General features: G+C 34.9%; 1 pseudogene; it reads left to right on the top strand.

The window, feature by feature from the left end:
- The first annotated feature begins 2,115 nt into the window (after nt 1–2,115).
- Nucleotides 2,116–6,038, top strand: LOC126058095 (heterogeneous nuclear ribonucleoprotein A1-like; annotated as a pseudogene).
- Nucleotides 6,039–13,095: the final 7,057 nt, after the last annotated feature.

Here is a 13,095-nt window from a genome sequence, read left to right as displayed (position 1 = left end):
TTCACTGTCTAAGTACTACAACAGAAGGAGAGCGTGTAGTCCCATATGTAAAAATAAAGTGTTGCCTCATTCCTTTAAGTGGAATATTTTGTGACAGTGTTGTGTAATAAAAAAAAAAATGAAATTTTCTATTAAATATCAGTGCAATTACCTATAAGAGTTTGCAAAGTACCTATGATTAAATATGTGGACATGAATTAAGCCAAATATTAAAAAAAAAAAAACTTGAATTACATATTTGAGGTAAGTCATTCATTTCCACAGACCAGTTGAATACTGTTCCACTAAAGCGAACATCCCTTACTCTTTTAGGAAAGGAGAGGCTACTTCGGACAAAAAAAGTCTTAGAATTTAGCATTACCTGAATCCTAAATATACATATTCCCTGGCAGAAGGGTTATAAGGACACTTAATGGGAAGAGTTAAACATGATTGGATTATAACTACAACTTTTCATGTTTTTGTATAAAGAGACCATCATTGTTACATAAACTTGTAACCGAAATGGAATTAGGTCTTAGATTATGCCCAAAATGGAATTGTTGACAATCTTTTTTTATTTATTAAAAATGGGTGATTATTCAAATGATTGTATCAATTTTTATTTTCTTATTGCCTGGGATATTATTTAGCCTGAATGTAATTAAAAACAAAAGCTATTACCCTTTAAACCTTAAACCAAAAATATCCCTTGGAGTCTTCTTAAAACTAAACAATAGCCTAGCTTACCTAGTAAAAAATGCCTGCCTTGAGCATTATACTCTTTTAAGATCTATATGGGATCAAAGTGAAAAAAGCAAATGGGAAGATTAAATAGGAACCTTAGGGGGCAGTGAGTTTATGTTACTGGGGGAGGAACAACTCAGAAAAGGAAGGTGAGAATGGATGTACGACTTGAAGGATATAATCGATGTCACTGAACTGCACATGTAGAAATGGTTAAATTGGTACATGTTTTGCTATGTATATTCTCAAAATAAAAACTAAATTAAAAAGGGAGCATAGAACTATCAAAAAATAAACAAAGACAGGGTTATTAGTACTACGTTCAGGTGAAGTGTACCTGTTTTTGTGCCATTCTAAACACAAATAGGCAGGCAAGGCTTGCCATGATTAAAGCTATACTGCTTTCCGAAGTAATGATAATTTAGCTTTCCATGCTGTTATATAAAAAACCAATTCTTTTAAGGCAATATAATAATGCCGAAGGGTCTACACTATATGTATAGCATTACCACACAATGGCTGAAAACTGTCACAATTGCTTTCTAATTTTAAAATAATGTAACATTGAACATGGGAAGGAATCATTTTTCCAGAAAAAATTCAGCATATACCTTTTCTTTTTACCAGGTAAAATGTGAAGCATAAGTTTAAAGAATGTTATGGTCACTGCGTCCAGTGATTTATAGTCTAAAGCAAGCAAGTTTAATACATTACAATTCAAACAATAAAGGAGAGATATGTGAGGTGGTGTGAGTGCCTCAGGAGAGGGAAGCTAAACTTGCCTAGCTTGACAAATGGTGTAAAATTTGGGTTAAAACCAGAGGCTATTTCAGAAAGACTTAAGAATATTTTCCTTATTATTTTATGAGCATTCTGATAATGCCTGTATGAATGAGATCAGCATTAATAAGTCAAATCATAAGTCACAAATAATTTGTTTTCGCAAAAACAGTAGAGAAGTTGGGTGTTTGATGATTAGAGAAAATTTCACAGAACTGAGAGAACTGAGGAGGTCTTTCAAAAGCAAGGAGGGGGATTGAGAGGAAGACATCAATTTTCCAGATATGCAAGGAAACACGCAATAGTGTATTGGGAGTTGAGGACAGGAAGTTCTTCAAATGTCGAGCTGTAGTGACAAAGGTAAAAGGACAAGATGAGGTTATAACTGTAAGTAAAAATCAATTCTGGAGGCCCTGGATTATCAGGTTAAGAATTCTAAATATATTGTTCTTCTCCAGTAGGTAATAAGTTGTTGGTGCAGGTTATAATCGGAAGTGTGACATGCTAAGTAGGAATTTTGGGGAATTAATCCAGTAATGGCAGAGAAAATAGATCATTTTACTATTAACAAAGGAAAGTTAAAATATAGATCTTTATATTTTATAGACTATGAACTATGTTCACATGAACTGTGAACAGTACCCAGAATGGTGAGATTACCAAGTAAAACAATGCAGAGCGCACTAAAGTTGAAAGTCAACACGAAGGAAGCTTGCTAACTTTTTATGCAGGGGCTTGATGTTTTTTTTGATAATTGTATGCTTGGAGGTTGTCACAGAGGAAACAGGTTCAGAAACATGAAAAAAAAAATAGACTGTTGCTTCAGGGGGAATTTTTCTAGGAGAGTTGTCAAAATAAATAAAAAACTCATAATCCCACAAAGACAAAATACATTTGTTTCCTTGGCACAGAGATGATATAGCACAATGAAATATCTATATACATCTGTCATCCTTGGTTGATAACTAGTTCCATTAACTTGGCTGCATATTTACACTTTAGCTTTATACATTCTTGGGGATTTGACTATATCGCTGTTCAATTATGATAATAAATCACATGTATGTTGTGAAATATAGTCAAATAGTATAGATTCCTCTCTGTATTCTTTGATATTACTCTTCCATTGTTGTTGTTAGGTGCCTGCAAGTCAGTTCCAGCTCATAGCCACTCTACATACAATAGAACAAAACACTACTTGGTCCTGCGCCATCCTCACAACTGTTGCTATGTTTGAGTCCATTGTTACAGCCACTGGGTCAATCCATCTTGTCAAGGGTCTTCCTCTTTTTCACTGACCCCCTACTTTACCAAGTGTGATGTCCTTCTCTTTCTCTTGATAACATGTCCAGAGTATGTGAGACAAAGTCTCACCATGCTCGCTCCCAAGGAGAACTCTGGTTGTAATTCTTCCACAATGGACTTGTTTATTCTTCTAGCGGTTCACGGTGTATTCAATATTCATCACCAGTATTATAACTCGAAGGCATCAATTGTTTTTCTGTCTTCCTTATTCACCGTCTGGCTTTCACAACCATATGAGACAATTGAAAATACCATGGCTCGAGTCCGGCACACCTTAGTCCTTGAATTGACATCTTTGCTTTTTAACACTTAAAGAGACCTTTTGCAGCAGTTTGCCAATGCAATGTGTTGTTTGATTTCTTGGCTGCTGCTTCCATGGGTGCTGATTGTGGATCCAAGTAAAATGATATCCTTGGCAACTTCAACCTTTCCTCCATTTATTGGGATGTTGTGTTTATTAGTTGTGAGAAAATCTTCTATTACTTTGCTTAATTTTTCGTCTACTTATGATTTTTTACTCCCCAGATAATAAAGAAACTTCCTTTAATAAAGGAAATTTAGCTGCTTGAGCTGCCTATGTTATTAAATACATACTTAGTCAACACAACACTAATAAAAAATAATAATAAGCTCTGATTAACAGATAGACTTTTGACTCCTTTACCTATTTATAAGGATTCTATAGATATTTCAGGTGTACTTAGAAAAACATAAAGGTGGTCAATCAATTGAACATAACTAATTTATGTGTATATCAAAAAAGACAATACAGGGAAAGCAGGGGCTAAGTGTGTGGTAGTAATGTTGCTGATACGTAACTGATGACGAACGGATTAAGGAAGCAAACATCACACATTCTCTTAATTTCGAATTAATATAATTTTTTGTTTTAAAATTATGCATTCATTGGAATTTTAAAATATATCATACTTAAATAACTGAAAGAACTGTATGACATTAGTATATACATATATGTGTATACATATGTATACACATATGTATGTATGTATGTGTATACACTTTCCCACAATTTGCCAAATGTACTTGAGGACTACTAATTTTCTGTTATTTATCGTTCAAATGAGGAGCCCTATCAGCACAGTGGTTAAGCACTTGACTGCTAATCAAAAGATTGGCAGTTCGAACCCATCAGCTGTTCTGTGGCAGTCTGCTACCATAAAGATTTGTGGCTTGTAAACCCTAGAAGGCAGTTCTCCTCTGTCCTATAGGGTCCCTATCAGTCAAAATTGGCCCGACTGCAACAGATTTGGCTTTTTTGATTTATCAATTAAATACCCTAAAGTATAGACATACGATGAAAAAATGGGCTTTATATTCACACACCAATAAGTCTCAGGTACTTAGTTATGTTGCATTTGCTAAACAGCTTTTTTTTTTTTTCTGCAAAACACCTGGAAAATGTCATTTTCATATCTCACCTTGTATTTGCTTTTGAAAAACAAACTAGGTTCTGTGATTTTGCATAAACTCTGAAGGAAGTGGCATGGAAATTAGGTTTCTAGGACCCAGTACTTAAATTATATTTTCATTAATGTTTTTCCCATTTTCTTGGCTCATCTGGTTATTTACTAGTAGTGGTGAACACTTTATTACAATGAATTTCAGATTTTACATTTTGGAAGAAATATTTAGAGTTGTAGTGGCTTCTATATTCACACTAGTTATTTGTATTTCTCTTTTTGCTCATGGGAAACCACCACGCTGGCACCATAAGGGTTAAAAATCCAGCTGCTAACCAAAAGGTCGGCAATTCTAATCTACCAGTTGCTCCTTGGAAACCCTATGGGGCAGTTCTCGTCTGACCTACAGGGTCACTATGAGTCAGAATTGACTCCACAGCAATGTTTTTTTTTTTTTTTTTTTTTACTTATAACTTTCAAAATATAATATTATTGTATTTGTCTATATCTTTATAGATGATGCCAATTTTTTTTACATTTAATTACTAGATTAAATTTAATATTAGCTAAACACTGATTATCAACCTAAGAATGTTAATGAAGTATTTTATCTTTTGGTTATTTCTTAAATAAGTTATATAACTAAGGTTATTTTCAAGTATACTGAGTAATATACACATACCAATTTTTTGGCTAAAATTCCTCCATATGAAATCTTTTTTTAAACTGGATTTAATTTTCTATAAGACTTAAATTATGGAACCTTCTATAAGTCAGATTTAATTCACAGTTACCCAGGCTAATGAACAAAAAGTGGTATGGAATTTTGAAAGTTATGTCAAATCGTATTAATTTTTGCTCTTAGCAGTAAATTTTCAATTATTATAAAAATAAATAACAAAGCAAATAATAACTACGTCAGAGTTAGAAAACTGCCTGAATCTTCCTCTTTGTCGTTCGTCTCTCCCTTATCTGGGCGCCTCCATGATGCCCAGAATCAAGACCACCACTTCGAAAGCACATTAGGAAAACACAAGTGATTTCACCTTAAATTTATAAACTTCTGCCGTTTATATTTCACACATCCACTGCTTTAGAAAATGTTATTAGCGTAGATATAAAAAAGCTAGAAGAGTTGCAATTGTAGTAAAAATAAACAAAATTATTTTAAATGTCATTAAAATATATAAAATATTTTCAGAATAATTTTTTATAATTTTGTACAATAATTTTTACAGTAAGAAAAATGACTGAGGCAGTGGCAAGAAGAGGGGCTTTTCTTTTATAACTTTTGGTAACCACGACTTCACAGATAAAGTTGTTATCCAGAAATACCATGCTATGAATGGCCACAACTGTGAAGTAAGGAAAGCCTTGTCAAAGCAAGAGATGGCCTTTGCTTCACCCAGCCAAAGAGGTCATGGTGGTTCTGGAAACTTTAGTGTTGGCCACAGAGGTGCTTTTGGTGGGAATGACAACTTTGGTCATGGAGGAAGCTTCAGTGGGCAAGGTGGCTTTGGTGGCAGCCATGGTAGTAGTAGATACGAAGGGAGTGGGGATGGTTATAATGGTTATAACGGATTTGGTAATGGTGGAAGCAATTTTGGAGGTGGCGGATGCTACAATGATTTTGGCAATTACAACTATCCATCTTCAGATTTTGGACCCATGAAGACAGGAAACTTTAGAGGCAGAAGCTCTGGCCCTTATAGTGGTAGAAGCCAATACTTTGCCAAACCATGAAACCAAGGTGGCTATGGCAGTTCAAGCAGCAGCAGTAGCTATGGGAGTAGCAGAAGGTTTTAATGACTGCCAGGAAGTGAAGCTTAGGAAGCTTAGGAGAGGAGAGCCAGAGAAGTGACAGGGAAGCTACAGGTTATAACAGATTTGTGAACTCAGCCAAGTATAGTGGTGGCAGGGCCTAGCTGCTACCGAGAAGGCATATTTTAGACAATACTCTTGTGTAAAAAACTCGAGGACTGTATTTGTGACTAATCGTATATAACTGGTTATTTTAGTTTCTAGTCTGTAAAAAGTGTAAAGCATTACAACAAAGGGTTTTAATGTAGTTTTTATGTTTTGTTTTTTTGCTCTGTTGATTGTTAAATATAATAATTTGATCACAATACTGAATAATGTGCCTTTAAAAAAAATCAAGAAAACAATACCATTTACAAAAGCCTCAAATTGATAAAATAACTAGAAATTAACTTAATCAGGAACATAAGAGATTATGCAATGAAAATTTTAAAACACTACTACAAGAGACAATGGGAAGACAACCTGTGCTCATGGATTGTAAGATTAATAGAATGAAAATGTCAATTCTACCTAAAGCAACCTACAGATACAGTGCAATCCCAATAGAAATTCCAACAATATTCTTTACTGAAATGGAAAAACTAATGGCCAACTTTATATGGAAAAGAAAGAAATCCAGAATAGCAAAAACAATATTGAACAAAAAGAACAAAGCAAGAGACCTCACACTCCCCAATACAAAAAAAAAAAAAAAAAACTATACAGGCATTGTAATAAAAACAGGTTGGTACTGGTTCAATAACACACACATAGACTAGTGGAATGGAACTGAGAATTCAGAAATAAACCCAACAGCCTATAACAACTGATTTTCAACAAGTAATCAAAATCCATTCAGTGGGGCAGAAACAGTCTCTTTAATAAATGGTGCTAGCAAAACTGGATATCCACCTGCAGTAAAATGAAATAGGACCCATACCTCACACCATACACAAAAACTAACTAAAAAAGGATCAAAGGCCTAAATATTAAACCTAAGATCATAAAATTCCTGGGAGATAACTATGGAATCTAATCTTTTGTAAAAAATAGGATAACAAACATAACAACTGATGTATGAATAGAAGACAAAATAAATGTGACCTTATAAAAATTAAAAACTTAAGTTCAAAAAAAAAAAAAAGACTTCATTAAAACAGTAAATAGACAACATACAGATGGAGAAAAAAAATCTTTGAAAATGACTTATCTGCTAAGGGTCCAATCTCTAAAATCTGTAGAAAACTGTGACAACTCAACAACAAAAAGACAAACAACCCAATCACAAAGTGGGCAGAGGGCATGAACAGAACCTTCACCAAAGAGGAAATCCAAGAAGTTGACAAACATATGAAAAGATGCTCAGTATCATTCGCCATTAACCAAAAAATCTGAACCCACTCCCGCTGGGTCAGTTCTGACTCATAGTGATCCTACAGGATAGAGTAGAATGCCCACAGGTTTTCCAAAGGGCAGCTGGTGGACTGAAATTGCAGAGCTTTAGGTTGGCAGCTGAGTTCTTAACTATCAGGCTCTTCCAAAAACAAACTAAGCCAGCTGCTGTTGAGTTAATTCCAAAGCAATGTGACCCTATATGACAGAGTAGAACTGACCCATAGGGCTTCCAAGAAGCCCCAGGGGTTTCAGACCAGGGATCTTACAGAGATGCAAATCAAAACTACTGAGATACCATCTCATCCCAGCTAAAATGGCACTAATTAAAAAAAAAGGAAAAAAAAAGAAAATATAACAACAAATGTTGGCCAAGATGTGGGGAAACTGGGACCCTTATCCATTGCTGGTAGGACTATAAAATGATGCAACTACTATGGAAAATGGTATGACGTTTCCACAAGAAACTAGAAATAGAACTACCCTATGATTCAGCCATCCCACTGGTAGATATATACTCCACAGTTCTAAAAATAATGACACAAATAAACACATGCACACCTATGTTAATTGCTGCTTTATATACAATAGGACAAAATGGAAACAACCAAAGTGCCCATCAACAGATAAGCAGATAAGCAAAATGTGATGCATACATTTAATGGAACACTACACAACCATAAAGAACAATGAAGAATCTACCAAACATATTGTAACATGGGTAGACCTGAGGTCATAATGTTAAGTGAAATAAGTAAAGCACATAAGGATAAGTTATATAATCCTATTTTTATTAGAGGACAAGAATAGATGTATAGAGAAACCAATGTTCATTGGCCACTACCAGGGAGAGAAGAGGGGGGACAGTAAAGTATGCTTTAGATCATAGAGATTTGTTATTTTTGGTGATAGAAAAAGTGGCACAAAATGTGGATGTAGTGAGAACAGCACAACCAAAGCAAAAACGAGTGTTTCAGCACATAGGATGGGTATAGGCACATTGGTATACAGGTATGTACAGACGTGTACATAGGTGAGAACAGATAGAAGTACCTACAGGTATGTGTAAAAACAAATATGTGGATGCAGGCACATATATTTCTCTAAGAGAGAAATACAGGTACTTCACAGACATACCCAAACACCTTCTGAGATTGGTTTTCTGGGTTTGAAAGCTTAGGACCACAGTCTTATTGGACAACTCAGTCAAATGGCATAACATAGTTCACAAAAATCATGATCTAAATTCTAGTGAAATGAGTAGTCTCCGAAGTCTTAAAAGCTTGTGAGTAGCCATCTAAGACACAAGTATCGGTCTCTATTTGGCAGGAAAAAAACAGTAAGAAGGTAACTAAAAGCTCATAGAAGAAACAAGTCTACACGAGCCATGACCTCATCCACCCTAAGACCAGAAAACTAGATGGAACCTGGCTACCACCACTGACCATTCTGACTGAAGTCACAAGAGATGGTCCCAGATAAAAAGGGAGAAAATTGTAGAGTAGAACTCAAATTATTAAAAAAAGATAAAAAAAAAGGTTAGACAAACTGGAAAAGTAAAGAACAGAGAACTCCCTGAGACTATCGCCCTGAGACACTCTTTAAACCTAGAACCGAGCCTATCCCCTGAGATCACTTTTTAATGAAATAGCAGAGTGGCACACAAAATAAAAGATATATAACCTGTAAGATTAGTATTCTACTTTAAAACCATCTGTATGAGACCAAAATAGCACAATTACTCAAAAGCAAATATGGAAAGATAAGGGCGAGGAGAAACTGGGGTACTGGAAATGGATCAAACAAACACAATTAAAGATAATTTTGACAATGTGATAAATGTAACTAACGTCACCAAACAATTTGTATGAAAATTGTGAAATGGGAACCTAACTTGCTGTGTAAACTTTCACCAAAAACTCAATAAAATATTATTAAAAAAAATAAATATAAGTGCACAAAAATATTTTTCACACATATATACATAAAATTTTACAGAAGAAAATGAGACAATTTATCTGCTAAGAGCCTAATCATATGACCAGCTTTCTTCTGCATAAACTGAATAACATTTCTTTCTGTACCTTGTCTAGTCACACTTTCCATTTGCCCACCAGGCAGACAATATTTTACTTTAGTTTTGAATTAAACCCCAGAAACATGGAAAATGGGGAAAATGTTATTTTCTTAGGAAGAGTATGTATGATCCTTGCCATATAATTTCCCTGGAACACTTTACATACTTTTTTTTTAATGTTTCTTCATTTTTATTAAATATTTTCAGAAATAAAATTTATACTATACGATTATGTCTTTATTCTTGATCAAACCACTTAGAATTAAAGATGCTCCGACGCTCAGGGACAAGCAGTTGCTAAGACCCTTCAGCGGGGCCTGAACAGAAACCACATTCACATTTCTTCCCTTTGCTTCATCCTCAGTGGAATTTTTTTTTTTTTTTTAAGAAAACAGCATTCTTTTTCTTTTGTCTAGATCCCAGAATACATAAAAAGACACTTCTGATCCTTTTATTTTTCTTCAAGGAAGCACTCTTATTTTATTTTTTGCAGTACATTCACATTCTTTCCTGTGGCTATGTTTTTTTTCCAATTCATTTAATCCTTTCCTAAAGGAATTCAACACTAGACAAAACTTGTTCGTGAGTAAGCACCCATTTTTTTTGGAAGAGTTAGTCAAAACCCTGAATAACTTTCCATACATAATGGAAGGGTGTCTAAGCGTATGTGATTTCTTGTAAACACAGGCACATTTTTCTACTGCTCATCTGTCTGTGATTAGTCACATGGGGTAGCAAAAAGCCATAGAAAAATTGCATTAGTTCCAAAAAAGATTAATCTTGTAAATTTATTTTGAATAATCTATTCACAACAGTTCTAACCAAACTTCATGAGTTCCTATGCCACTACCAATGGCCTTACAAATTCTCAAGTTAACTTCATTTCCTTCTGCTGGTTTTTATATTGCTCAGATAACAGAATTACATATTTGTCTTTTCCAAACAAGCACATTTTTTTTTATGACAGGATCCATGTTCATGAAATCAAAACTAAAATAATATGAAGTGCTGATAAAATTATGATTTTGTAGGACTCAGTGACCTCATTTGGCAAGACATTCTTTTACTGCTTCTCCTTTAGTATTTCAAGCCTATGTATGCTTTTACAATTATAGGCAAATTATTTCAGGAAGACAGCACTGGCTTAAGAAATGTAATGAAAGCACTTAGACTTCCAGTACTCGTTATTCATTTGTATTTTTCAACAAGTGTTGGCTACATAATTTACAGGGCCCCGCAGGATGTGAAAATGTGGGGTTCCTGGTCCAAACAGCAGGGAAAAAAATGCCATATATAAAAGTAATAAAATATAAAGCTTTTCTCTTTCTTTGGTGGTCTCTCAACTTGTAATATTTGTTCTTTTAATTTGCTTTTTTAACACCCTTCAAATTAAAAAAAAAATAAGTTATTAGCATACATTTTGCTGTTCATTTTTATATCATGCAAGACCAGTTTTAAATTTAAATGTAAGAGCATTTAACTCATATGCAGCCTCACTGAAATTACACAACTTCATAGCTCAATCATATGTACTTTTTCTTATCAGAGAAGTGAAACACTGCATAAAATTAACTCAGCTCTTTCTATTTCACTTCCTGATGTGGGCACATTCTACCAACATTATCTTTGCTTTACTGATGAGTAAGGAAGGACTGAAAGGGAATGAAACTATAAGATGCTGTCTTTCCCTTTCCATTCATTTCAGTGTACGTGGTGGTTTGGAAAATCATGAGTAAGAAATAATACGATCAAGTCCCTTGGTTGTTTGTGTTTCTCAGAATGCAATTGTCATCTTTCTGAATTTGAAGTAAGTTCTGGTTTTAACAAGAAGCATGCCTCTCGGGGGGCTGCCAGCGCCCTCACTTTCTCCACTGGTAGTTGTAACAGTCATATCTTGTATTCACTTAGAATCTTGCTGAACTGTGCATCATGGGTCCCCTGGAATTCAGTGCTCCTGGGACATCACAAAAGATATACACTGATGGGGTGACAAGGAACAACAGCCACAAATATTGCACATATTTATCCTCCACTCATGCATGTGTACAATTGTCTCATTGGACTTCAGTTGCAAAATAATATTTTGTAAGTGAAATTATTAATAATTTCAAGATTACAGTTACAGGGCATTAACCTGAGTGCAACATCCATCTAAGCATGGGGTCCTGTGTAATTGCACCAGTCATACACCTATGAAGCCAGCTCTGGCTAGCAAATAGAGCATTGACTTTTACTCTTATGCCATATCCCTTCAGTTCATGAATGTATGTCTTTTTCTTGGCCAGCTTTCTTTTAGAGAATTTTTTTCCCCCACACTCAGTTGCCATCAAGTTGACTTTAACTTCTGACATCCCTACGTGCATCAGAGTAGAACTGTGCTCCAAGGGTTTTCAGAAGTAGACCACCAAGCCTTTCTTCTGAGATGTCCCTGAGTGGACTCGAACCACAAATCTTTTGGTTAGCAACTGAGTAGGTTAATCATTTGCAGCACTCAGGGACCCTTCTCTTCCCATAAGTTCACAATAGTGGCGTCAATTTGTCTGTGCGCTGTGCCAGGAAAGGCAATTTTGGTATTATAATTCAGTGTACAGATTTTCATCTATTACCTCTATTTTTGTTATGAGATTCCCGTGTACCCCATCTCTCCCTGTTGCCCTTATGTACAGAACCTCTTTTGTTTTGTTTCTTAAAACTCAATCCTCCTATATTCTGTTATGTTGAAGAAAGTAAACATCTGACTCTGTAGTCTGAGATGAAAAATAATACCTCCTTTCATAAACTGTCAATGAATACACATATTTTCCATTTGTTCTGTATTCTTGACTTCAGGGTAACTTATAACAAAATATCTGAGTCTTTCTGGATTTCAATAATTTTAACTGGTCCATTGCCATTGGCATTAACCATCCAACAAAAATATGTTTAAGCTGCTATATCAGGTATTCATCGGTGGATGCCTTTCCATCTTCCAGTATGTTTTTGGCATTTCATATCTGCTATAGCCTTTCACTCACAGTTTTGCAACTTTACTTATGCTTCTACTATGATGTAAGTCTTCTTTGAACACAGAGTAGCTTATTTTTTTTTTGATCTATTTGCTTTGTTTTTATAGCTGTTATATCCCTTTCACAACCCAATTATTTTCTGCTTTGATTTTTTTGGGGACACCATGTGTTTTCATTAATGGAAGGCACATTGAATCAAAGAGCATTTCTGAACTTTTGTTAGGGTTATTGATATATATTTTGTGGGGCACATATATTCCTCTGGACTCTGGAGGTAGGGTTTTATGGGACGCATATGTCCCTTTGGACTCTGGGTTGGATTATACAGGACAAACTTGTCACCTTGGAATCCTGAAGGTAGGGTTATGTGGGACATATATGTCCCTCTGGACTCCGTCACCTTCTAGATCCCTGGACTGGTGTGTACAATATATGGTGCCTGAAAATAATGTATCCAAACAAACATGGCAGTATCACAAGAAATGTAAGTTTCAAATAAGGTAAAGGAATCTGGAAATTTACTTATAATGCTTATCTCAATGTACAAAAGACACAAAAGTTTTGCACAATCTCACCTCCAGGATGTACC

Source organism: Elephas maximus, chromosome 14, assembly GCF_024166365.1.
Source record: "Elephas maximus indicus isolate mEleMax1 chromosome 14, mEleMax1 primary haplotype, whole genome shotgun sequence".
Classification (NCBI taxonomy): Eukaryota; Metazoa; Chordata; class Mammalia; order Proboscidea; family Elephantidae; genus Elephas; species Elephas maximus.
Note: the sequence above shows the minus strand (reverse complement) of the source record. Positions and strands in the feature narration are given on the sequence as shown.